Source organism: Diachasmimorpha longicaudata, chromosome 1 (assembly GCF_034640455.1).
Source record: "Diachasmimorpha longicaudata isolate KC_UGA_2023 chromosome 1, iyDiaLong2, whole genome shotgun sequence".
Lineage (NCBI taxonomy): Eukaryota > Metazoa > Arthropoda > Insecta > Hymenoptera > Braconidae > Diachasmimorpha > Diachasmimorpha longicaudata.
In genome coordinates, this window is record NC_087225.1 from 11,302,801 (window position 1) to 11,328,276 (window position 25,476).

General features: G+C 38.2%; 1 protein-coding gene across 4 annotated transcripts in view; it reads right to left on the bottom strand.

Moving 5' to 3' along the window:
* Positions 1-25,377, bottom strand: part of LOC135164963 (acid sphingomyelinase-like phosphodiesterase 3b) — a 44,350-nt gene extending 18,973 nt beyond the window's left edge. The window contains exon 1 of one of the 4 annotated variants that reach the window (XM_064125787.1): positions 25,206-25,377. The gene's annotated coding sequence lies outside the window, so the exon portion shown is untranslated. Of the gene's footprint in view, positions 1-6,051; positions 7,541-12,058; positions 12,258-21,974; positions 22,393-25,205 lie in introns of those variants that run through there. The other 3 variants (XM_064125806.1, XM_064125815.1, XM_064125797.1) reach the window with 3 other exon arrangements.
* Positions 25,378-25,476: the final 99 nt, after the last annotated feature.

The window sequence follows — 25,476 nt, forward strand, 5'->3', positions numbered from 1 at the left end:
AACGGGGAGTTGGGGAATGAGTGGAGTGAGATGGTTTAAACTTTTGGTTTTGCCAAGGAGCTACGGAAGGAAATCTAAATTCGTGGTATACGCTTACTTCTTACTCTTACCCTACCCCGTATCATACAGTCGCAGTTACGAATGTTTCAGGCAATGGTGATGAGGGAGGTGGGGGGAGGGGGAGTTATACGGTTAAATTGTATGTATGGGATATTGCTATCTAACAAGATGGTGGTTTTTCGTAGTGGGGGAGGGGGGCAGAGGGTGGGAGAAGAAATGGTTATTATATGGCGTTGAAATCCAGTATTTGCAGGATAAGCCAATATCGAGTGCGGTCCTTGATAGCAGATAGTTTGGAACAACTTGGGAGGGGGTGGAAAGGATGGGAAAGCCCAGTTATAGCTGGGGAAATGGTTGGTGCGTTAATGCACAATAAAGTGAATGGGGAAAGGGGTGGAGGGAGTGGATGAACACGTTGTATTGGAGGGAAAACTGTTTTGGTATGCACAGGTGCTACGGATATGGATTTGCACGGTGGGCTTTGGAGCAATGTAACCAATGCCCATTGGTGGTTTGCTCCTGACCAAACAGCCGAAATAACATTCTCCCCCGGTTCGTGGGAGGGATTGAATTCTCAGTCGGAATGGGAGAAGTATCGAGACACCGCTGAAACTTGGTGGATATATTTTTTTTAGTATATGCGAGGCTTGCAAGAACTTTGGGATATTGGGAATTCAGATATTTGGGGTGGTTGGAGGTAGTTGGGGAATGATCGATGGCAATCTTGAATGATTGTTTGATACTGATCAGGAGGGGAAGTTCGTCTGGTCATCGTAACACTTTCATGAGACTCCAGTCTAGTTTCCTGTTCGGCGGACGAGGAGATTGACGAGAAGCTCGGTATTTATTTTCCAAATTTCGGGTACAAATGAGGGGTTGGGACAATAACTCGGCCATAGACAAACGCATTACGTCAGGTTGTAGAGCAATGTAATCAATGTCTATTGATAGTTTGCTCCTGACAAAACAACCGGAATAGCACTCGCTCCTGTGGGAATGATTGAATTCTCAGTCCGGATGAGACTAGAGTTGAACTACTGCGAGAACTCCTTCGATATATTTCCTACTGTTACCGCGAGCCTCGAAGCAGTTTTCGGAAATTGAAGATTTCGTTATTTATAATGTTCGAAGACCGTCGGCGAATAAACTGACGTAATCCGGAATAATTTGACACGCTGATCGGATTAATCAATTGATTTGATTAGGTTCACCAAAGTGATGATGAAGCATTGGTTGATATTCCAACGATATTCAGGCTTTTCCCTTCGAATCAGTCTTCGGGCATTTAATTATCGCTAGAGGAAGGGAAAATGCGGAAGGGGAGTTCATCATTTATTTCTGGAATCTCCAGTGAAAATGAGAGTTTGCGACATCATAATTTTAGTCATACGTAAACAGCATTAGTTCAGGGAAAATTGCATGAACTTCTGACCCAACTTGGTTGACTCTGGAGAATTGGAGGAAGCTTGTGGCCCTCTTCTAAGTTTCGTGTATACAGTATGTTTGACCAGGTTTTCGCCTTAAGCACGCTCTGGTAATAATAAAGAAATTGGGGTTGGAGTGAAGAAGAGAGAATCTAGGATAGGTGGAGAAAGACGAAGTGCTGGATTCCTAGTCACGCCTGTACGACCCAGTGAGCGCAATACCCTATATTTTTTCAGTCACTTGGTATATAATCTCACGTGGTACGCCTACCGTATTCAGGGGGTTGAGGGTTGTGAAGAAGAATGAAAAAAAAAGTTCTGGCAAAACTCCACTGGCATCCAATGGAAACGTCGTTATTTCGAAAGAGACCCCTCCACTGAGGGACTATATCGTTGCATTTCAGTTCAAAAGGTCGATATGCTTTTGCGCAGATTCATCACTCGTATTTTCTACCCCACGTCCTCTTCATTTTTACACAGCCCTTTTCCTCACCAGCTCACGATTTCTGCCCTGGCGGAACTAGTGTTTGAAATTGAGGCACGTTTGTCGCCTGTTTAAGAAGTTTATTTCTCCAAGTTTCGAGTAATTTTTCGTGTCTCAATTTAAGACATTGAGGCCGTTTAAAGTTGCGTCAAACGTTAATAATTTCGAGCGTCAGTAATGAGATATATTTTTTTATTTAAAGCTACAGTGACAGGTAAATTTTAGTCTTTTAAGAAATTTTGTATTACGATTAAGCAATTCTTGGATTAAATATACGTGCCATGAGGACCATTTAGGATACAATCGAAAGAATACATGCACAAATAAAGTATATTGCGTTCATGTATTTACCGTAGATATGTAATGTACCTGCACCTATACTTTCAGATAAAATATAGTTAGTTCTATCGAAATAATAAGTCTTTAATGAATACGGATATATATCCCATTGGATAGCAATAATTACTTCGAAAATTCTTCTATTTTGATGAAACTTATTTATCTTTTGAAGTAAATTGACTGAACACGACAAAAGATCTTCTAATTGGAACATCTAATTTTACGGCAAAACCAATTTATCCCCCTCGTGCATTTGTCAATTTCTTTTCTATTTCGTAATGACAAAATGAATTGCTCAATGGTGGATGGACAGAGATAAAGATGTTTCAGGATAAAAATAGATGATTTCTGCAGCCGATAGGAATTTTCTTGCAGACTCTCGTCTTAGTGGGATGATAAACTCGAACTCGAACGGACCTGGATCTTCACATCTAGCCTCCACGACGTGCTCGATATCCCTGTAATTCAACTCCGATGGTGGAATTTGTAAAACTTTATCGAAGGCAACGTATTAGGAAGAATCTCCCATAGTATAAGAGTGAGTGTGAGAGAGAGAGTAAGTTTTTTTTCCCCAAGATGGGATATTCTACCATAAATCCTCTTGGGAATGTGGAAGGTACAGACGAGAGAAACGTCCGAGGAAAAACGAATGTGATGCAGGAGAGGAGGAGACAAGGACAAAAACAAAATAACGAAAGCAAAATACAGAGGAATAAAATACAAAAATGAAGAAAAGAAAAATACGGTGAAAAGGAGAATGAGGTAGGAAAAACGGAGGGTTGAAACTAGTTCCCTGTCGTCGAGTTTGTCTCCCTCGAGGTACTTCACTCTGGCATTGGTCATGACGTGGAAACCCTACGCTTCCGAAATTCCGAGTTATCTAGGCTCGAGTGTTGGAGAAATGTCGAGGAAGGTGATTTGGATTATCAGTCTGGATGATTCGACTCTTAATTCTTGTTCCACGAGTCACGGTTTCCTCATAAAAGAGGGATAAAACACAAAGCAAAATTTAATATAAAAATGAATAATAACTATTGATCAACAGACGATCAATGGAAACATGTCCTTCACTCCCCTCGCCAATTTAAAAAATCCTCCTGCATTTCCCAACCGAGTATCAATTTGTCATTGCCAGAGAGCTTTTTGTTTGACTCGAAAGAACCAACATTTTCCTCAGCCTGCCCCAGCCAACCCCCAGGCGTGTAGTGATTGATGATCCCAAGTGTCTCGACGACAAATACATTAGATTGAATAAACTGGTTTCCAGTCAAAGTCTATATTAAACTTGGTCCTTCAGCAGCACGGGAGACAACAAGATCAACAGTGTTGTCACGGTTTAAGTGGTTTAGGGATGGTGTCTGGATGTGGTGGAGTGAGACCAGACGTGAAACAAGCAACTGAACTGTGGATTGAAGCAGCTCCATTAGGTGACTACAATTCGGTAGATATTGGTCACAATAAGAGGAAATCTGATAGTATTGAATTTCCATCACATTCCAATTGGTTTTGGATTTAGACCGATTGTTTTCTGAATTATCGTCAGGATCTTGAATACTATTTGGCGATGCAACGGTTTTAATCGGATCAACGAGCTATTCAAATTACCACCATTTACGAATTTTTGAATAACATTCATCAGAAGAGTCATCACTGGTGAGTACGTTGATGATACCTGTTACCTTCCATAAATCACGAGCAGGCAAACAGCCTGAACTCAACATAAAAAAAGGTAATGTTTCTTGTTTTTCATTGATCGTAACATGAAAGGGCCAGTGTAGGCTCATAAAAAGAAGCTAAAGCCACGTGCTGGTATATATCAAAAGGTATAAAACGTGTAAAACGTAAATCTGTCCCGTCACCATCATACTAGGGTAAGTGGCATGAGATGCAACAAGTAAAAAGAAGAAAACTGTGCATCAACAATATGGGCGAGTAGTGACTGTACTTAAACCAGGTATGTACTAACGTGAATTATGTGCCAACGGAGTGTTCTGTCGTCCGTCAGAAATTGTTTTTTGGTACCACGCGATGGCGAATGACTTCCCCTGGCCGAGGTCTTCCGGTTCCGAATGATAATCAATCAGGCTATTTTTTGGGGGCGTTAGAAATGGTCAGTCATAACGAGACCAAAATGTTTATTTTCAACGCCAAATATTGAAGTGAGTGCTTTCAATTAGGGTACATACATCTTCGTGTGAGCAAAATGCAGCATGAGATTATTTCTGTTGTTTTCCTTGTCGAGGATAAAACAATATTTCCTTCTCCACTGTTAATTATTTGTGAGCCTTACTGGTAGTGCAATATTCAGGGAAATGCTTAAAACTTCGGAAAAAACTGCAGCATTTACGCAAGGATTATTCTGTGCGGACGACGAAGCTAATGGAAGCAGCGCATGAATGAAGACTGGAATAGAAATGAAAGGCATTCTATGGTGTATTAGCAGATGGATATATAGCTATCATGATATGCCCATTCTTCATGGGTTGATTTTTCTAAGATTGAACAACTATAGATTATTGCTTGCTCTACAAATCGTCTGCCTCTTCCCTATTTATCATGATTAATTAACTGATCAGCATATGATTCAATTTTTAAAATTATCGTACTTTCCATAGAAAAGCTAAAGGTATCTACCACCCGAATATGACAATCGGTTGTATTTTTTTATGTCACTAGTGATCAATAATTCAGAAGGTCATTGTCAGAACTAGATAATTTGAGAAGAGAGGACTTTTAAATTCTATTCTGACGGTCAAGTACAGAAGACAGATTCATCAAGTCATCAGCGCAATAGAGCTCTGAGTGTCAATCAGATATACTAATGAACAATGATGTTTCTAGTCAAAGATTTTTGTCCCCTAACAATGCTGGCGACATAAAATTTCTGGAAGGATGTCGCACCCTTTCTATATGACCATTGATCTGAAGTCAAGAGGAACATCGGTAGACTTGTGTCAATTTGAATCCGATAATCCTAGAATTAGAATTGGAACGCCAGTTCCAGAAAAGGGATGCATCAACTAGATGCAGAATTAGAAGTGGTAGGGGGAGGGAGGGATTTCAATTAAGCAAGGTACACCAATGATTATCAGAGGTGTCTAGATTCTCGTGAGGCACAGCTCGTTAAAGTCGAGTCAATTGAACTCCGTGTACACCCTCACACCCCTTGCTCATCAATCCCTGTCTCACCCTGCACTCGTACATCGGCAAATAAATTATCACGATAAACTCCCTAGTTCTGCTGAGCTCCTATAACATCGTATCTTAATTTATCCGTAGAAGCGTTCAGAGATGAAAATTTCAAAGTTTATTTTCGGGTCTTGAGAGACTATTTCGTAGAGACCTTAAATGTCAAAGATATTTTTTTCCGAGAGATGATGATTGACATCAAAAGTTTTGAAGTCAAGTTTCATCCGGAAAATTATTCCATCGCTACGGCCGGACATTATGTCACGAAGGGATGTCAAATTTACTCAATCCACTGGGTAAACATTGGAATTGGCAGGGATTTGGGGTTGTGGGGGTTTGACTAGCTGGACGATGTCAAGCGATCTGACTATTCAAACATAACTGATGACGAGTCTAGAGTAGTATGATGGGAGTATTACCGCATGCCCAGCGGAAGAGCATTACAAAGTGATTCAATACCGCGCATTTAATCGTGTTTCATTCATTCAAACAACAATAAACTCCGGTAAATACATCTCAAAATATAAAGCACAGATTAAAATCACAATTTCGTACCACTTTGTTTTAAAAATAATTATCCCTCGACTACAGCGAGATGCGAAAGATTACAGCTCCACCGTACTCATCCCTTTGTGCATCTCTTCTTGATGTTCTTCCCTCCTTTCCGGGTCTTTATTTAATATTTGTCGTGACACCTGTCTCTCCCAGAACTCCACTGTCTCCCGGTGAATTACACAAGTGCAATTTCTATTCTGATGAATTGGCCAATTCAATTGGACACTAGTTGAAACACCATTACGAGAGTAATAAATAATTACAGAACACTGATTTTCACAGAATCACTCACGAGGGCTTTTGCAATAGAATAAAATAGGAGATGAACTGAAGATCGTGGAAGAAATTTTCACTTGTCCCCAAATGATCGTCAATTTGTCGTAGCTGTCACCGATTGACTAGACGAATGCCAGCGATTTCTGGCCACTATCAGCCGGAGAACTGATGATCGTACCACGACCCGCACAAGTCAACTGCTGGATATCTCGACACGGCGCGTTCTCCCAAAGAGAGTAACACTCTCAACCCCGTGGGAGGGTGCTACCCGTCGTTGGGAGGGGGGAAGGGAGTGAGAGGATTCCTCGTGCGCTTGCGTCTAGGTAACAGAATTGCCGACTCACTCCGACCCATCACCCCTGTGGCCCTGCATCCCTTTCGCTGCACACGAGACTTCTTAAGTTGCTTTTTTTTCCCTGCTGTTTGTCTCTCACGTTTTCTCACAATGTTTCTCCCCGGTCTCTGTAGCCGGTGTGGGCTCTTGCCCGTGTGGCTCTCACCTTTATCCAGTGTGATGTATCATCGTATCACTTTATGTCTCTCGTAACGTTTTATTAGGTAGAAATCAAGTTGCTCGAGGACCCGGACTGTTGGTTATTTTTGGCTGGGTTATGATGGAGGGTGGGAGGTTTTTTGGTTACGGGGAGGGGGTGGATGGGACGAGTGACGGGGGGAGGGATATCGTGGACATTGATTTGAAGTGATTCATTTTATTGAAGATTGAAAATGCGGTGAATTCGTTCGGAGATATAATAAATTCTCTAATTGACAATGAGGGGATGTCGTTCTCATGGCTTCAAGGCTGGAAAAAATAGTGGAATTTCCTTTTTTTTAGTTCTAATGCTGAAATTTTACGAAGCATCCCCGTACGGAAATGGCGTGGGGATGTCCGCATCACCACATCCACGAAACCGAACCATAACCACTCGGAATTCCGTCGGTGAGGGGTGGCTGCATTTCACGATCGCGTTCATACTACCGCGACGAATTATTTACAAACAAAACACACGGCATAACGATAACAGGAAGTTGCCGGGGTCTGTATACACATTTGCGTGACGAGTGAGCCTGACTGTCGTCATACTAAACCTCGAAAGGGGAGTTAGTGAGAGGACACCAGATGTACAGGTCGTAAAGGGAATATTCAAGATTGATTCACTGAAATTTTCGGCTGTAACGCTGATCGTTTGTGATTTTATGGTGAAAATAGACGGAGGGATCGGCTTGAACGACTACAATTTTACCGCATTAAGAGTAATTTAATGTCTAAAGGGTGGCATTTACGGTGGAGTTATTCAGATTACGATCAAGTGACAAATAAATTATTTAAAAAATTATGGAAAGAACTACATTCATGTTTTAAGAGGAAATTATTTTTTCTCCATCCAATGTCTTACAATAACATATGTGACAACAATATTTTTCACACTGTGATGATATTGATATGATATATCACATAAATTTCGTCGAAAAAAAAAGTTATGTGATTCCCGCAAAAGACACTTTATCATAGTGAATCAATGTTTGTATTGCTGCCCCAATAATTTCTGCACATCATCTGCGGAATTCATATATTGCTTTGTGCAATAATTTTTGTGTGATGTGCATATTTTTCGGACGAACACATTTTTTCTGTGAAGTTATTCAATTTTCCTCTAGTAAATCTCATCTACTCCATCAAATATTCTCACGTAATCCACTTTGTTCTTTGACAACGAAAATTCTTTTCTCTCTGTGTACAGGTAATTTCACAATTCCCGAGGTGCTCGTCATGACGAACGTGCATTTTAATGAACTCATTCATTTCAAAAACATACCTAGTTGCGAGAGACAATAGATATTTCCATCATGAATCCTCTTCATTAATTTCACGCCAAAATCGATATATACTACGGAGCAATTGTCTGCGAATATCAGTGATAATTAAATTATTTCGGTACATTTTTTCCAAATTCCGAACAAACTATAATTTTCATTCTAATGAAATACTCGACGTAACAAGCCATTAAAATCAGAACTCTCCCAGGGTTCACAGTATTCATTCCTCCACGAGCATTGAGGGAAATAAAAGGATAACAGAAAAAAAAGATTTCAGGATGAGCGAGGGAACTCGCAGTGGGCCAACAGGAGGGAAGACAGCGGCATTGACTCTCAGCTAGTGCCGAGTTAACCGCAACTTCTTTTCTCGTAGAAAATAGTGTACACCCAGGTGAACTCACTCTCACGATAAAAATAAATACGTTTGTTCATACGGTTCTCTGGAGCTTGAGGAAAATTCTATTTCACGTTGGGTTCCTTCGCCAGTATATGTGATACATAAGTAATGTCCCTTGAGTTGCGTCGGGGGAAGAACATGAAAAGGGTAGAAAAATCTGAAATGACGGTTCGAGTGATCTAGTTCAAGAAGATTTTACTTCATTACAAACATAATAACAGAAAATATAATAATAAACGTTGCGATTTTCAACGGTCAATTGAAAATTCGTATGATTATGCTAATTAACGCAATCGTGAGAGCATTATTGAACTGGAAAAATATTGTGAAGTGCAAATGAGAAATGTTTACATGTAATTATGTCACATAATTATTGTTCCCGATTATACAGTTATTTTCCGTTAATTTATTCAATGCATATTTGAACCTGTTGACCTATTTCATGATTTACGTCTGAATTTTATATCACCATTATGATCCTTTTCATACCCTTCATATAACCCCCATGATCTTAAACCCTTACAGTTCTTCCCGCAATGATAGGTTCATTTTTTCCCGGCAACAGATCCATTATTCAATCACAGTAACGCCCAATTCCCAGCTGAATTCCTGATTTCCACGATTAAACTGATTTCAAGGCTGGATACACCGCAATCAGATTTTATAGGCCAGCGTCGAAAATAAATAAGGGAGCGTGAATTGCCTGAGGGTGAGTTTTCAGTGCTCCAGCATTTATTTCTCCTCTCTATTTGAAATCTGGTGGAGCAGGGGGGAGGGAGCGTGAGGGGGTGAGAGAAAAATACACGAACATATACCCGAGAAATCGTTTGACGTTAGTCGGTGTGGAAAAGTCGTGGTTACCGCTTTAGAAGCGATTAGAAGGTGCGCACATGACCGTGATACATAAGACCGTACCCCCCGAAGAAGAGAGGATTTTAAAAAAATATTATAGCCACGGACAAAACCCACATTAAACGAATAACCCGGACGTTCTTATTCTCTTTTTCAGGTTGAGAGTGGAAAAAAAATGAATGAAACACGGGAAAAAGTAGAAAAAAAAAATAACAAAACAGAATAGAACAGAACAAGGGGAAAAAAAATATGACTCAATATTTTTTTTCAGGTGTTTTTCACGTTTTATTCTCCCCCTTTTCTTTCCCGAGTTATTTTCATGGCTGAAACGTGTTTACGTACAATTTTTTGACGCTGGAATGCCAGGCATAGTAAAGTAGTGTGTATGGGGGGTGGTGTGACGAGGAGAAGGGAGGCTAAATTGTGTACATGATTTTCATCCCTCGGTTTATATTCCACTTATACAACGCCAAAAGCGTATGTATGTACCTCGTTATCACTCACTTCTCAACCTGACCTCCTAGCGTATATCAGTGCGTTTAAGCCGATTTTCATCGTGTTATACAAATTAAATACCTGCAAAATTCATAAGCCGAGTGAATACAGAATAATTATGGGTTTAGGGAATTATTATTCAGATTGGGTAAATGCTTTCGTGGTAAAACAATAGTAGAGCGGAAAAAATTCTAGTTGCGTTATATGAGGGCTAAATGGACTCTCCGAAAGAATTTGGTATGTATCAGTCTATTTTTCTTGCTATTTTAAACATTAAAAAACAGAGAACAGCGGGTGGACTGTAACACGATAAATTATTTTCAAATAACGACCAGAAAAGACGATCCTATGATTTTTCAAATTGAAATAATTTTAAAAAAATTATATGTCCTTTCAGATCTAAATGATCTTCCCAAAGTAAAGTGAAACATGAAAATAAATGGGAGAAAAAATCATAAAAATTTTATTTCCATAATTTCTCTACATTGTTTCTCTTTCTCTCTCGTGCCGTGAATTACTTTTATCTCTCCATAAAAAAAAAAAGATGTATTCAGAATTGCGCATGACCCATCATGATAACGACATTTTTCGCGGAATAAAAAAAGAGTTTCAGCGTATGAATAAAAAAATCGAGTAAATGTGGATATTGAAAATAATTGCAGATGATGGGAAATTACGGTTATGGCGATTGGCCGCGATGCAATCGGTACAAAGGGATAGAAATGAGGGGTGTACCTGAGGGGATGAGGGATGCTAGGTTGGGGGCAGGGAGGATCGTGCCAGACTATCACGATTTAGAGTATTGCCCACTCCCCTCACAGGTCGAGTCCAGTAAATCAAGGCAGTATAACGACGGAGTACTATCTATATTGTTTCTCCCTCTTTTTCATAGAGTGCCAATACTTGATTATATCAATTATATGTTCGGATTAATGATTCTCCTGTTTTCACGTCCATTCAAATCGTAACTGTAAACGTTCAAATACGAATGTTCAAGCGATGATAACGTCATGGCATGAAAAACCAGGAGATAATAATAAAATAATAATTTCAAAGAAATTACTAATTTACTATTGACAATAGTTAAGTTCACTCACTTCTACAAAAATTGTTAATCTCTTCATCAGATTTTCTTTATTTAAAATTGGGGATGAATAAATTTTGAATTTCCCTTTATTTTTTTATGTTAATCTCGTTCTATTTATTTTTTATATTTTGATATTTATATTGACATCATTTTTGTTTTTCTTTTTTTTTATGATTGTATACAGCAACGGTTTACGAAAATTTATAACATAGCACTCGTTGGAAGTGGTATTTATAACATATCATAAATTCACTGGCATTTATTCGCCATTGTCAAATGAAAGGCCATTTGAATCTCGGCTTTTTCATTTATATTTCAGGGCAATTGGTCCGTGGTGCCACCTGTTTGCGTGCACCTGTTACCATGCGTTAAATCGATTGGTGAAAAACTTCACTAGAAATTTTACCAATTGAATCTACTGATTTGGCACGGCATATACTTTGCATTTTTATTTGAAAGAAAGCGCCAAAAACCTGACCAAATCAATTGTTTTGGCTTTCGTAATAATTCTCCCATGAAAGATGAATGTTAAATGGACGCTATTGCGCCTATAGATTAATATGGGAAACAGTAACTGTGTAAATATCGGTCGATTACGTGCGTTAAATGTGAGCCCCATAGACCACATCGAAATGCGTGCAATCGTGGGATGATGCACGACCGGGAGTTTCACTTTAATCACCATTCATGATTTAAACTCTTTCCCTCGCACTCGGTTTTGAGACCAACTGGCTATAGCCCTCTTCATCATTTACTCAGTGTGTGTTAGTATGTGCGTAAGTGAGATCTGTTGACCGGTGGTGGTAACACAACATACATGAATTGTTGCTGGCGTGGGGCGCTCTATTCGGTGGTTGGAGCTGTTTCCGCATTCAATTATCAAATGTGCTCTCAAACTAGCCAACTGTATTTTATATCGTGTTACATTATTGCCGAGAAATGCAATCAACACTGAACTCGACGGCTCTTAATTGATTGCCCTGTGTGTATGGTCGTGTTATTTAAATTATTATTTTTCTCCAGCTGCCGTAGAAATAACATAAAATTAATGTACAAATAATTTTTAAAGGTCATGATTTTACCTTGATGACATTGATAAGGTTCACAACGTTCTTATCTAGACGGCCACGTGAATTTATGAAAGCCACGTTGATCATGTGAGGTTCGTAAAGGTCTGTGAAGGTCATGAAGATCATAGAGCGGTCCGTTGAGGTTCATAACCGGAATTTGAAGGTTGTGACTGCTCTGAAGGGGTAGAAGAGTCGTCTAATGACCTCCAATGTCGTCCAGGTCAATTTTCAATTATCTTCAATGGCATTGAACAAAAACAATATTCATTCATGTGAATGAAAACTTTGAGTTTTATGGACAATGCCGCTATCTTTAAATAACTATACGTACAGTCGATAAATCTAGACCTTCCAGTAATATCATGAAATGTTATACGTCTATGTGCAATTTTTTCCACCTCATTGTTTCGTAACACATCGTCATGGTAACGCTGGTGAAACTCTGTTGGCTTGCGCACTTGCACTAGCCGTTTTCATTTTACCCTCTCTTGATGGTAAGGGGTAGGGGTGGAAAACAATGCGAATTCATTCCGTCAACGCTTCACTCTGCGATGTATTCCTCAATGCACATTTCCATTTAAAAATAAAGAGTACGAAAAAAAATAATACAAATAGAGACAACAATATTCCCGAGGGGATAACAATAGAACGGGCACATTCAAGTGTCGCTGACTGCTGCTGTTGGTTCTCTCAACGAGTTACACAGTTGAAAATTTGAATAAAAGTATTTACAACAGGATATTACGCTCTATTGAATCATCAGGTTGGTAATTTATGGTCTAACGTTTCACGTTGTATTATTGGATATTGATTATTGTACATGGATTTCAAAAGCTCGATGCTTTCATTGTTTTATATATTAAAATACGGCAGAGCCATCGCACTAACTTCGTTAATTACGTGACATTGTAATTAATATAGTTGTATTAAAAGAATATAATTGTTTGGTTAATTAAGACAAAGACTGAATTCAGGCATCGGAGTGAAAGGCCTGTTATACCCGAAATTCATGGGAATATTTTAATTTATAATGTCAAGGTGCAGTCATTGTGATGTTTATGAAGTTTCTGAGGGTCATACACGGCATTCAATGATGTTTGACCCTTTTTTCCGACTTACGATTTGTGTCTGACCATGATGATCAGTTTCCACTGGTTGTTTGACTTGCCACACTCAACGTAGTAATATAGATTTTCTGAATACATAAAAACATTTCTATTGATTTGTACTATGTTTATCCTGCATTTGATCCTTATGACTTTCACTTGACCCTCAAATCTCTTACACATCTACATTTCCGCCTTAGCGACACTTCTGCAAAAAACTCGTAACGGGATGACTTGTTTTTGTTTATTATATCATCGTAATGACATGAGAAATAAACAGAAGGCAACTGATCAGTGATATTAGTCCACTGATCACTTAAAGGACAAACATTATCGAGTGATGTGTGACCAACCCGCGTCTGACCAATAACTTCATTTTCCACTCGCTCTCAATTCTATCCAACTCTCTGTAACAGTCTCAATTTCTTGGATAAAGAAAAATGACAATCGACCTGTACTACTTCCCACCGAGTCCACCGGCCCGTGCTGTCATACTCCTAGCGAAAGCTCTGGGTATTCACCTGAATTTAAAAGTCATCGATGTAACCAAGGGGGAACAACACGATCCCGAATATGTGAAGGTAAATGTTTTCCTTCGTGTCTCTCTTCCATTTTTACCCTACCATCAAAGGGTATCTATGTTTGTTGATTCAGAAAGTTTGATTCTCTTCCAGATAAATCCACAGCATACGATACCAACGATCGACGACCATGGATTTATCTTATCCGAGAGGTAGAATTGCAAAATTTGTTGGAATGAGGAATAGGATGCTTGTGAAAACACTTTGATAATGCTAGAATGATTTTTCAGTCGAGTAATTATGGCGTATCTGGTGAATAAATATGCGAAAAATGATTCTCTCTATCCGAAGGATCCCAAGGAAAGGGGACTAGTCGATGAAAAAATTTACTTCGATATGTCCAAGCTCTGGTCAGGAATTTTCAATACTTACGTGAGTTTGGTTTGTGTAAAACCAATAGTTACGAGTCGTGATGGTTCATTCCGAGTGGATAAATTTTTTTTAATTATTTGCAGATTCCCGTGATATTCGGAATGACCGACCAAGTTAGTAGCGAGAGTATCGCTGGGATTGAACGGTCTTTTGAAATTTTAAATGCTTTTTTGGAGGGTCATGACTTTGTCGCTGGCGATCATCTGACTATTGCCGATTTTTCGATTGCTATCAGCACACATTTTGCAGAGGTTAGAAATTCTCAACGTTCTCGATCGAAGTAGCAATGTAATTCGAGTTTTTTTTCTCAGTGCAGAGACTGTAATTGTTCATTTGTAGCTACATTTTGATGGAGTTATTACGATATGGCTAAAGCTAAACGAATAAATTCCAGATGGTTGGTTTCGATATAGCACGTTATGACAACGTAGCTGAATGGTACGAGCGCTGCAAGGAAACCCTAGAAAAGTATGGGTTCGAAGAAGTAAACACTCCGGCACTGGTGCTGGGTGAATGGTATCGAGCGAATCTCCAAGAGGAATAACATTCCTTAAATATAAATTCACTCCTCTCCCCACGTCAAATGTTATATTCCTCCAATGCTTATTCAATTTGCCAGTTTACTTTCCAATTCATCCTAGTTTATTCGCTGAAATTCTAACGACTTTTGGAAAATATTCAACAGTAGAATACTTGTCTCTATAAAATATTTAACATGAAAATTATACGTTTACTATCTCAAGTCTCGTGATCCTCGTAGTATTTAAATATTTATGAATACGTTATAAAAATCGCTGCATTCAATGTTGGTAATACATGTACACACACAATTTGCCAGAGTTAATTAAAGCAAAATTTCACAAATGTATTTATATGTGGATGGCTTCCGTTTTTATTCTCCATCCGTATGATGATTTTTCAATTAATTTTTCCAGCGCTCCGGGCAATGAAAACTTCATGATACAAATAAAAACAAAGTGTAATACTTCAGGTCTCTGAAATCATCAATTCGTTTCCATATTTTTCATTAATGGCGAAACAAAATTTTATTGAATATTAAAGACTCCTTTATTTCCTGAAATTTCACATTAAAACAATATTCAACCTGAAAAATGAATAGCTGTCGTCTTTCAGAGATTAAATCATTGTTCAAGAGTTTCTTATCTTCCTTATATTTCCCCAATTATTTGATTCACTTTTTGTCAACGGTTATAACTCCTTATTACAAAAACTAAACAATTCAAAATTTCTGGCAAGGATTCCATCAATAATGCACCGACCCATTATCATTCTAATGAGAGCTGGGGAGACAAAGTCCTGAGTATTAAGGTAGCGTAGAAAGAGGCGTACAAAATGTGGATAAATAATGTAGGATATACAGAAAATCCAGGGTGAATAAAAATTTATTCCGCCTTGTGCCAGACAGAATTTTTTTATTTCTCGAAAGAATAAAAAATACTTGTGACCCTCTGGCGGTCTTCATAACCGTGAATGTATTTATATGGTTGTTTTGCAAGCCTCCTTGGTGGGTGCTATAGAACGAGACAGCAATGTCATGGCCAGAAATAGAAAGGGCGGTAGTTTGTTATTTCCTGGTAGTTCTTCACTACCGCAGAGGTATGAATGGACTTTAATATTCTGTCTACCTGTCATGACACGGCAAACGTCATGGCTATGCTAGTTCCGTAATGGCATAAATTTGTTGATTATTTATGATTGTGGGGATGTGGAAGGTTTAAGTGAATTTGAGAACGTGCGACGGATGGAGAACTCATTCACAGGTCTGATCTCATTCTCATTATTGCTTTCCATTGTGAGGAAATGGAAAAGAGATTATCATTATTTGGATTCATTCGACAATTAATTGACGTTCATGATAGTTGTAAATAAATTCCATTGAACTATTCCTCATGAAATAATGAGAAATCGATAATAAAACACACTCAAAGATATGTTTTCTGTATCGACACCTTATTTAATAAAAAAACTATAATTAATAAATTACACATGGTGGAAGATCAGGTTGAGAAAATATCAGAATTACCCCTAAACATCAATTCAATGTTTCCCTCAAATTTTTCTACAAGTCACTTACTCCAGAAAATACAATAAAATTGAAAATTTTTTGATACATTCCAACCTCTCCTGTACCACATCCCACACGCGATGTACGCTTACACATATTTATTTCAGCTGCCAACGAATATAGGTTAAAAATGTATCTCTAAATAAACTTTTCTGATATACTGCTAACGTAAAATACGATGCATTTAAATGGGGATGTTCTTCACGAAGTTATTTAATCTAACGGTAGAGAGCTGTGAAGGCATCAGCGGGAATTTTTCGATGAAAGTTAAAAATAGTAAGTGAGATAGAATGATAATATAAAAAACCATATGTCATTTCAAGAGTTAATTGAGACAGATCGAATTAATTCCAGACTGCTGTTAAAATTTAAAATCACCATTATCGGTAATGTTAAAATTTTCACTGGGCATCACCGGTAAGTGACGTCTAATCCAATTTCTAATTACTAATTAATTATACTCGTATATCATTGATCCGAGAATTCCTGACGTGAGCTCTCTTTAAAATTCACCGATGGCATTAAAATTATTGAATTTAATTCACATTATTTTTTTAATGAGACAATCGACGGAGAAGAACGTTGCGGGTGAACCCTGAAACTCCGTTTCGGACAACTTCTGAATTACTAATTTTGAATTATACATTTACGACATTTGAATTAATTTTTTCAAAATTATCAAATGGAATAATTGCCCAGAGGTGTGGAATTTGATATCGTAGAAATTTCCATCATCACACTTCATCAAATTCCTGAAAGCTCCCCAACACTACCGTGTACTACCCACAGGTGTGTAAAATATCACATGTAAAATCCCTCGTTTCCACTCACAACCGGAATCCCTTCCTCCCTCCCTCGCAACCCCTCGAACCCGAGAATTCCCAAGAATCACCGAATATATCTACGAATGCACCGCACATTGAATACTCTACGAATCCTGGTGAATGCAGAAGGGATAAAAGTAGGCGGAGAATGCCGGGAAATTGATGCTGCAGGGGAGAACAAATCGTTCGGTCGCTTTGGCATTGTTTAGGCGTTCGCCGTTATTCGTGGATTAAATTGAGGTGGATGGAAGGGTTGCCTTCCCCCTACGGTATACCTGCACATATGTATGCACATGAGCTGCCTGAGAATCTTATCTGAGACTGACTTATACGAGTGCGACGTGGGCGGTGACGTACGAGAGATCGGTTTGTGGAGAGTTTCTTACGGTCTTAGAAAAACAGATTAGCAATTCGTGACGAAATTTTTCTGTTGGATACTGAATGGGTTTTCTTTATTTAATCCGTACTGTATAATCTGTTATATATATTATTATCAATGAAAATGTCATCAAAATTCTCCGTTAACTTGAATAATTCGGCAAAGAGAGAAAGTTTTTCGAAAAATTTCCCAGTTATTCTCTAAAATGGTGTCATGAAATATGAAATAAAATATAAAATAGAAAAATAATAATAATCATATTAATGTTTATCAGGTTTTGGGGTAGAAATAAGGTCTCATGGTACTTTGATAGACCGGTAGGGTAATTATCGATAAAAAATTCTCTCTGCGTACATTAAAAGCCTCTCCACGTTTGGATTCGCTTTCAAGGCGTTTTCGCAAGCTCTTTCTCGGCCTAATGTACATTTCCATAATCAGAGATTATTGAATGGAACGAAATATTTCTCACTCACAGATTCGGATACACGAGGTGGGATGACGTGGGCAATGGATACGGTCAAAGCACGTGCTTGGGAAAACCTTCAACTGCTGTGGTAACAGCATACCATGAAAGTAACGTCAATGACTGCTTAGTCATGCTGACTAGAGAAATCCAAGAGTTTGGCCCAATATTTGTGGTTATCCATCGAGTTCAAACAATTCCAACGATTTTCATGATTTATTAGTTAAATAGAATAGATGCGATCCTCCGTAGGATATTCTATTATTTATACAATCGTGATATAAATGATTGTATAGATCATTTCGATTTTACGAATAAAAATAATTTGCAATAAAATTAGTTTCATTAATTAATTGCAGCATTCCTTTTCGCATTTTATTTGTCAATTTAATTTCCGTTCCTCATTCCGTAATTACTATAATAATTATTATTATTCGTTCATCGATGTGTATTTAAATATCTTCCACATAAATATTGTCAATTACCTTGAGTCCTCGTTCGACCCATAAACATTGATTTTTCTAGTTTATGAGAGCCTCGACAAATTGAAGGTTGAAAGGCGTGTCAATGGAAGGACAGGAAAATATTACCCAGAATTGGAAAAAAATGATGGGCTCTATTGACTCCCAGTTATGACGAAATTATTTAGTGTTCGCGAAACTTCTGAATGATTTCTCTGAAAATTACAAATGGATTGGCAAATAAGAGACTTGCGGATATTTTTGAGAAATGCTTTTCCTCATTTTTTCCGGGAATACATTTTCACAAAGATCGGAATCCTTGGTGTTACGCGGGGGGAAAATATTGGTGTCGAAACGTGACTCTAAAGAGCACTTCGATATTAGTCACGAGCCCATGTGTTTACATTTTACCAGGAGAATCGATGGAGGGATGCACAGGGTTGAATATATTCACCAAGTGCACGACGCGCTAATACCGTATTTCCTGGATTTTTTTTTTCAACTGACATGCGGAAGTGTTGGTGGGTAAACACATGATCCCGGGAATTTACCGTATAATGAAAAGCTCAGATTATTAAGGGTATTGTCTGGAGAAATATTAGCTATGAATATACTCTTAAAAAAAAATTTTTCATACCCCACTATCTAAATTTGTGCAGACAAAAATCTAGAAAAGTGTTATTGTCCTAATGTCCAACTCCAGTGGTTTCACCTTGCAATTGCACCATTCTCACCCCCATCCCCCACGACTTGGAAAAATAACGGGGACATGTAGCGTCCTTTCAGACGACATCTTGTCTCCCAGCATTAATCGTTTTCCCCCCTGAGTCCCGTCACTTCTCCCAACCTGTCTGTCACGTGTTTTATTGTTCGTACTTGATGCCACCTCGCCAGGAAAAACCTCTCGGTTTTATTTTTTTCTCAATTCCTTGATGTTTTATATCGCACGTCCCTAGTCCCCCTCAGACATCTCACCCCACCCTCGTTCCCATTTTCTTTATTCTTTTCCCTGCCTCGTCATTGTTGAGCAATTTTCTGAATAGCTTTGGATTGCGAAACCGCTTAGCGATATGCCATCCAGGAAAACGGCAGAAGGACGAGACACGGTGGATGGAGAGAACTAGCTGGATAATTGTTTGTCCTTGAATGCAATACCACAGACAATACTGATCGACTAATGGATTTCATGATGAGCCAACTGCATTTGCACATTTCACTACTACCTATATAATAATGTTAATGAGTAAAAATAATTGCTTATATTAGTCGGATAAAAGGAAAATTTTACACGCCGGAGGGTAATATTCGCCTCGGTAGCTGTGAATGAACAGAATCCATTACGAAAATGAGAGTGATTATCATAAAGTCGGAAAAATTATCTGGAGCATTTAAAAAAAAATTCATTCAACTGTTATTTTTATTCCACTGGTTAATGTAATGAACCTGTGTCTGGGGACAAACTTCAGGAGAAAAAAGACAGTTTTTTTTTTTCAAACGAGGGAAAATAATTTTTTTGTATTTCTCCCTGCTGTTGACACAAGCTCGTGTCGTTTGTTATCTCACGTTGGCAGGAAATGTTTCCGGGGTAGCAGGCAGGAAAACCTCAGTGGACGGGAGGAAGAAGTGCATGTGGGGGGTTGGGGGTGAGAGGGCGGAGAGGCTGGGGGGTGGCATGGGGGCATTCGGGTGTGATAGAGGCCCCGGGAGGTTTTTTTGCCTCTGTCGGTGATGCCGATATGACATGCTAGAAGAATTATTCAAAAACTGTCACTTAGGATGTGTCGGGTGTTTCATTTCTGAGGTGAATGGCTTCCTGTGTCATTCGGATTCTTGAGAATGTGAATGGATAAGTGACAGGTGTCGTGGAATGTAAATTTCGAATTAATGATTTAGTTGGATGGGCCGTAAATAAGTGGGGCTAGTACGTCTAGGACAGGGAAGTTGTGGTAAAAAGAAATTTGGTAAAAATTAGGAGCAAAAAAAAATTAGAAATTCGTTATTCAATAAAACAAAATGAGCTGGAACTGAGATTTTAGCAATCGCTGGATTATTCGTTGAATTAGTTCCGTAAAAATTAATCCTGATTAATTCTGTCTTAGAACTTTCGAATAGAAATTGTAATCTTCCACGTGGAGAATAAAACAGTGTAGCTGTTGTAGTTCCGATTTCAAAATTGCTGGTTCAAAAAATTTACCGTTGAATGACATGGGAGAAATGGTAAAAAGAGAGCAGGAATCATTCGCCGTTAGATGAAAGTTCATGATTGACTCCGGGTTCAGGAAGTAGTGGGGAGTACCGGTAATTCTGTTTTCGTTTGAAGTTTCCATTTTTTGGATCCGACTAAACCGTTTTACACCTCAATTGAAACATTCTGAAGCCGTATGTGTGGCTTCATCATGAATGAAGAATCCATATTCGTCGGCGGTTGATTTTGTCCCAATAACCCCTAATGGTCAGTGATTTCAATCATCACGAATACACGCTAATCAGCGAAATAATCCGTAATGATGAAATCACTTTTCCTGACAGCTGTCGTCAGTCTCATCAATCTAATTTGTACTTTCCCACAAACTCCGAAAATTTATCAGCTGTCTCTCTCCTCCCTGAAAATACCCACCGGATCAATTATTACTGGACATTAAAAATTGCCTCATCACTCGGTATTTTTCAGGTGGAACAGCAAATCATGCTCGTCACTCTGGTGACTGTACGGCAATGACATAATAACCCCCCCACTCCCGTTATCACACTAACTGATCACCACAGGATCTCTCCTATCTGCTTCCCCTCCCTGATAAACTCACCAACTCATCAAACCAGCCGCATATACATCACGAAACAAATGGGAAATAGGTAACTACATATAAAACAAACCCATATCTCAACCCAGAATTAATCAATTTTAGCCGAGTCATTAAGTGTGACGAGGAATAATCAATTCGAAAAACAAAAAAAAATTTATTACCACTAATGATTTCCATGAATTCTACCTTTTTACGAGTCACAACAGGTCTTTTTGAATTTTTAATCTTTGAAAAATTCAACAGTTCATCAGTGACTCAATATTCTTTAAGACGCAAAACCTCTTTTTGTAAAATTTTTAAGATACTCTCTCAAAAACATAATGTAATGTTTTTCGTAACCGATTTATTTTGTCTGGCTTAGACTCAGGTTGAGTGTGACATTAGAATATATAAGAATTGACCTAAAAGTAAGATTAGATTAATTATTCATTCAAATTAGTTTTGAATATTTAAAACTATTGATAGATAAGTCGTTATTTTTAGGGTATTGTTCTTAAATACTATATATAGAGAAAATTCTATTCAGAATTATGGAATTATCACATGTGATGTAACGTTAAGGATCGAAGAATTAGAAAGCAATATAATAATCATCAAAATTTTATTCAGTAAGCTTAAGAATTAGAGCATGCGGCAAGCAGGCAATCACTGTAGCATGAAATCTGAATCATCATTCTCACAGTTTGTACTACATTTTGCACTGGGAGTCATTACGAGCAATGAAGTCAACAAATAATATCGAATCTAACATTAACAAAAATGGCGCATGTATATATTATGGAGATGAAAAATTTTCCATGAAAAATAATGACTGTCATAGATGCCGGGGGCTTTGACAGTGCTAATAAATACCTCGTCATGTATTTTCCAGTCAAATCTGATCGATAATAAATTCATTTAGCGATAATACATCCCCGCCTGAAATATTATCTACAGATAACCGTGAGATAATTGTATTCACAGTGATTCAGCGAATTCCAACGTGATCTCGAAGTTTCTAACAAGTCACTTCACTTCATTTTGACAACAATCTCGGAGATACTACACCACATTGCAGTGTACAACATTGTAGCCAGAGTCAACTTAAACCAAGTGGCAACACTGTCATTTGCCGCTTATAAGGACGTGCCCAGTATAAGTTGACTCAGTTCAGCCACAGTATCCCAGCTAGTGAACGTTCACCAGTGGATTATTTTCATCTCTCTCACTCTGATATTACAACTCCAGTGGAGATAAAAATAATAAGGTGTGGTCTTCATTTCAGTGACACTACATGTGGTATTATATTCCGTCCTTAAGTTTTTTTTTTAATACTTTTAATATGTAATGGAATCGGGTGCCCGGGGAATTCTTCACTCTGTTTAATTTTGCGTTATTCCCTGGTTCATGAGCTGTGTGAGTAATAATGCTGTAACTGTGATACATCAGATAAGAGATACTCGACATGTCCATTACACTTATTCAAGTTGAGCGGGGTATACAGTGATTATTAATGCGGTATTAATAGGATATTATTCTTGGGTGTTAAGTTGAAAAGGGCATCCGGTGACCATTGTTAATGGTCCTTGAATATAAGTGAATGACTTTGATGGAAATTTTCACACATTTTCATCCTCAATATTGTATAATTTATCCTGAAATTCCATTAGTTTTATTTATATGGTATCGTTTTTGCCCTAATAGCCAGAAATATCTGCACTAACCATTCGGAATTTCGTTAAAAAATCAATATTGTACTGAAAAATTAATTTCCATTAAATGTTATCGTGAAGATGAATATACATGAAGAAAATTTTAATAAAATTTTCCAAGTCGTGTTTCAGATCAGATGTGTTAATTGAATCGGGATAAGAGCTTCATAAAAATAGAAATCTGCAGGTTCAACACATTTTTAAATCAAATGATCAGTTTGATAAAAATCATGTCTGTCCCAAAAAATACCGATATCCTCGGAGCAGTTATTAAGACATGTATCAATTTTGTATCAAGAGATTATCCAATCAGCCCGACTGTAATTCCCTGAAGAGGGATTATTATCGCTGGAATATCCCCTGAATCAGTAATACAGAACTCTCGGGCAACCGAGAAGCCAAGCCATTATAAAATCCATAGCTCACGAATTCAAACTGACAGGGAATTAACGACCCTTTCCCGTTTCTCCAAAGAGAATCGACACATACCCGACAAAGCGGTATAATAATTACTGCGTTACTCCGGATACAATAAAACTCGCTTTCTACAAATTTTCTTTTGTCCACATATCGATTTTTCGTAACAAAATTGTTGATGAACAGGAATACCTACGACTCCTTCAGCGTACTAAACAATGCTCGCTGAAGGCATTCATGTGGATGCAAATGAGATTGCAAGTCATTCATGCATAAGCCCAGTCGAATCATAATACCGCCTTACTTTTTAAAATAATAATGAAATGGGAATTTTAATATTTAGTGGAAAGCTGAATGAAAATCCCAGTCAATGAGTACACTAATTGATAAACTCAAGGATTAAATATGCTGATTGGATATAAATCGCGGATGTTTAATTATAATCGAGGGAAACTCGTCGAATATTTAGTGCAATAATTCACAACGATCTGATAAATTCAATTATTTACAGAATTTCAAAATGACCATTGATTTCTATTACGTTCCTGGAAGTGCACCATGTCGTGGTGTGAGGCTGGCTGCTGCTGCTGTGGGCGTTAATTTGAACCTCAAATTGACGGATCTAATGAGCGGTGAACACCTTAAACCGGAATTTATCAAGGTGAAGAATCAGAAAAAAATGTCGGCAATTTTTATCATCATAAAAAGCCATAATTCTTTGAACGAGGGTTTATTTTTCGAGAACTCCGATTTCGAAGGGCTGAGGGGTGGGGGCCTCAGAGACTTGAAGATTTTCTAGAATAGCTTTCCCTTTGAGATTGCCCTGTATGATGGGGTCGCCTTAATCCACGTTAATTAAACCGCCAATACAGTTCCTAATACAGTTCCCCTAATTAATCGTTTTCGTTGTGTTATTTTTCAGCTCAACCCTCAGCACACAGTACCTACCATCAATGACAATGGCTTTGTGCTATGGGAAAGGTAAGCTGCACCCCAAATACCTTTATCCCGACAATCAAATTAATTCTACGAAATATTCACTTGCAATATTCACCTCAGTCGTGCTATCATGGGCTACCTAGTGGATCAATACGCTAAGAACGACTCGCTTTACCCAAAGGACCCGAAGGCCCGCGCCCTCGTCAATCAACGACTTTTCTTTGACCAGGGCACCCTCTACAGCACCTTTGCCGATTATTACGTAAGTATTTCCATTTCCTCTGAAGGATGAGCTCCTCTCACAAATTCCCTTCCAACATTTACCGAGTCTTACGTGATAAACAGAATGGTCATAATACTGCTTTGTTATGTGTAAACATTTATGAATGGTCTATTGAATTACGGAAAGACAATGCAACTCCGGCAATTTCCCCTAAATGTTGTGAACACACCCTTCGTTTTTCATTTCCTACATAACAGCCGACATGTTTGAAGGTTCAATAGCAGAAAATGACAATATGAAGTTGACTCTTCCGGTCCCTCCATAAATCCAGTCAACTCATATCGAAATCGACATGGCCTTTTCGTGGAAATCCTTTTCAAATTGATTTAATTTTCATATTAACCCCTTAATTTGACCAATATTATTTGCGATGAGATGGATATGAAGTTCAATCTTATAAAAATTCACTACAGATCGGACGTATTCTCCTCATATCGAATGAAAAAGTTCTAAAAATCGACATCGCTATTCTATTACGTCACATATTGGGTAATTTTTGACTAGTGTTTTTCTCCTTATGCCAGTGTCTCCTAACAGATTTCCATAACTGATAAATTATGTACATTATCATGAAGGATTTTCATTACCGAATAAAATTGAATCCTTGAATGGCTCACGCCCAATCTCGCTGAGATTAGATAACGCAAATGCACGTGGCTACGAGCCCCAAAGAACCAAATACGTTCGTAATCATGTGTTAAGTAATTCGTTGATATTCAGTGGTGCATGGGATAGTTACAAACCAATACTCACTTATTGTCCATTATCAGCTATTGGAATTCGGTGAATGTTACAGTAGAGTTTCTATGTATTGTGTTATCATTCCGGTATTTGGGTCGTTCGGTTTATCGCAAACAATTGTCCTGAAACATTGCAATGACCGCAGTAAATTTACTAATACAAGTTAATTCATAACAGTATCCACAACTTTTCGCGGGTGCACCCGCGGATCCAGCTAAACTCGAGAAAATGACGGGAGCACTGGGATTCTTTGAGAAGTTTCTCGAAGGCCAGTCGTACGCAG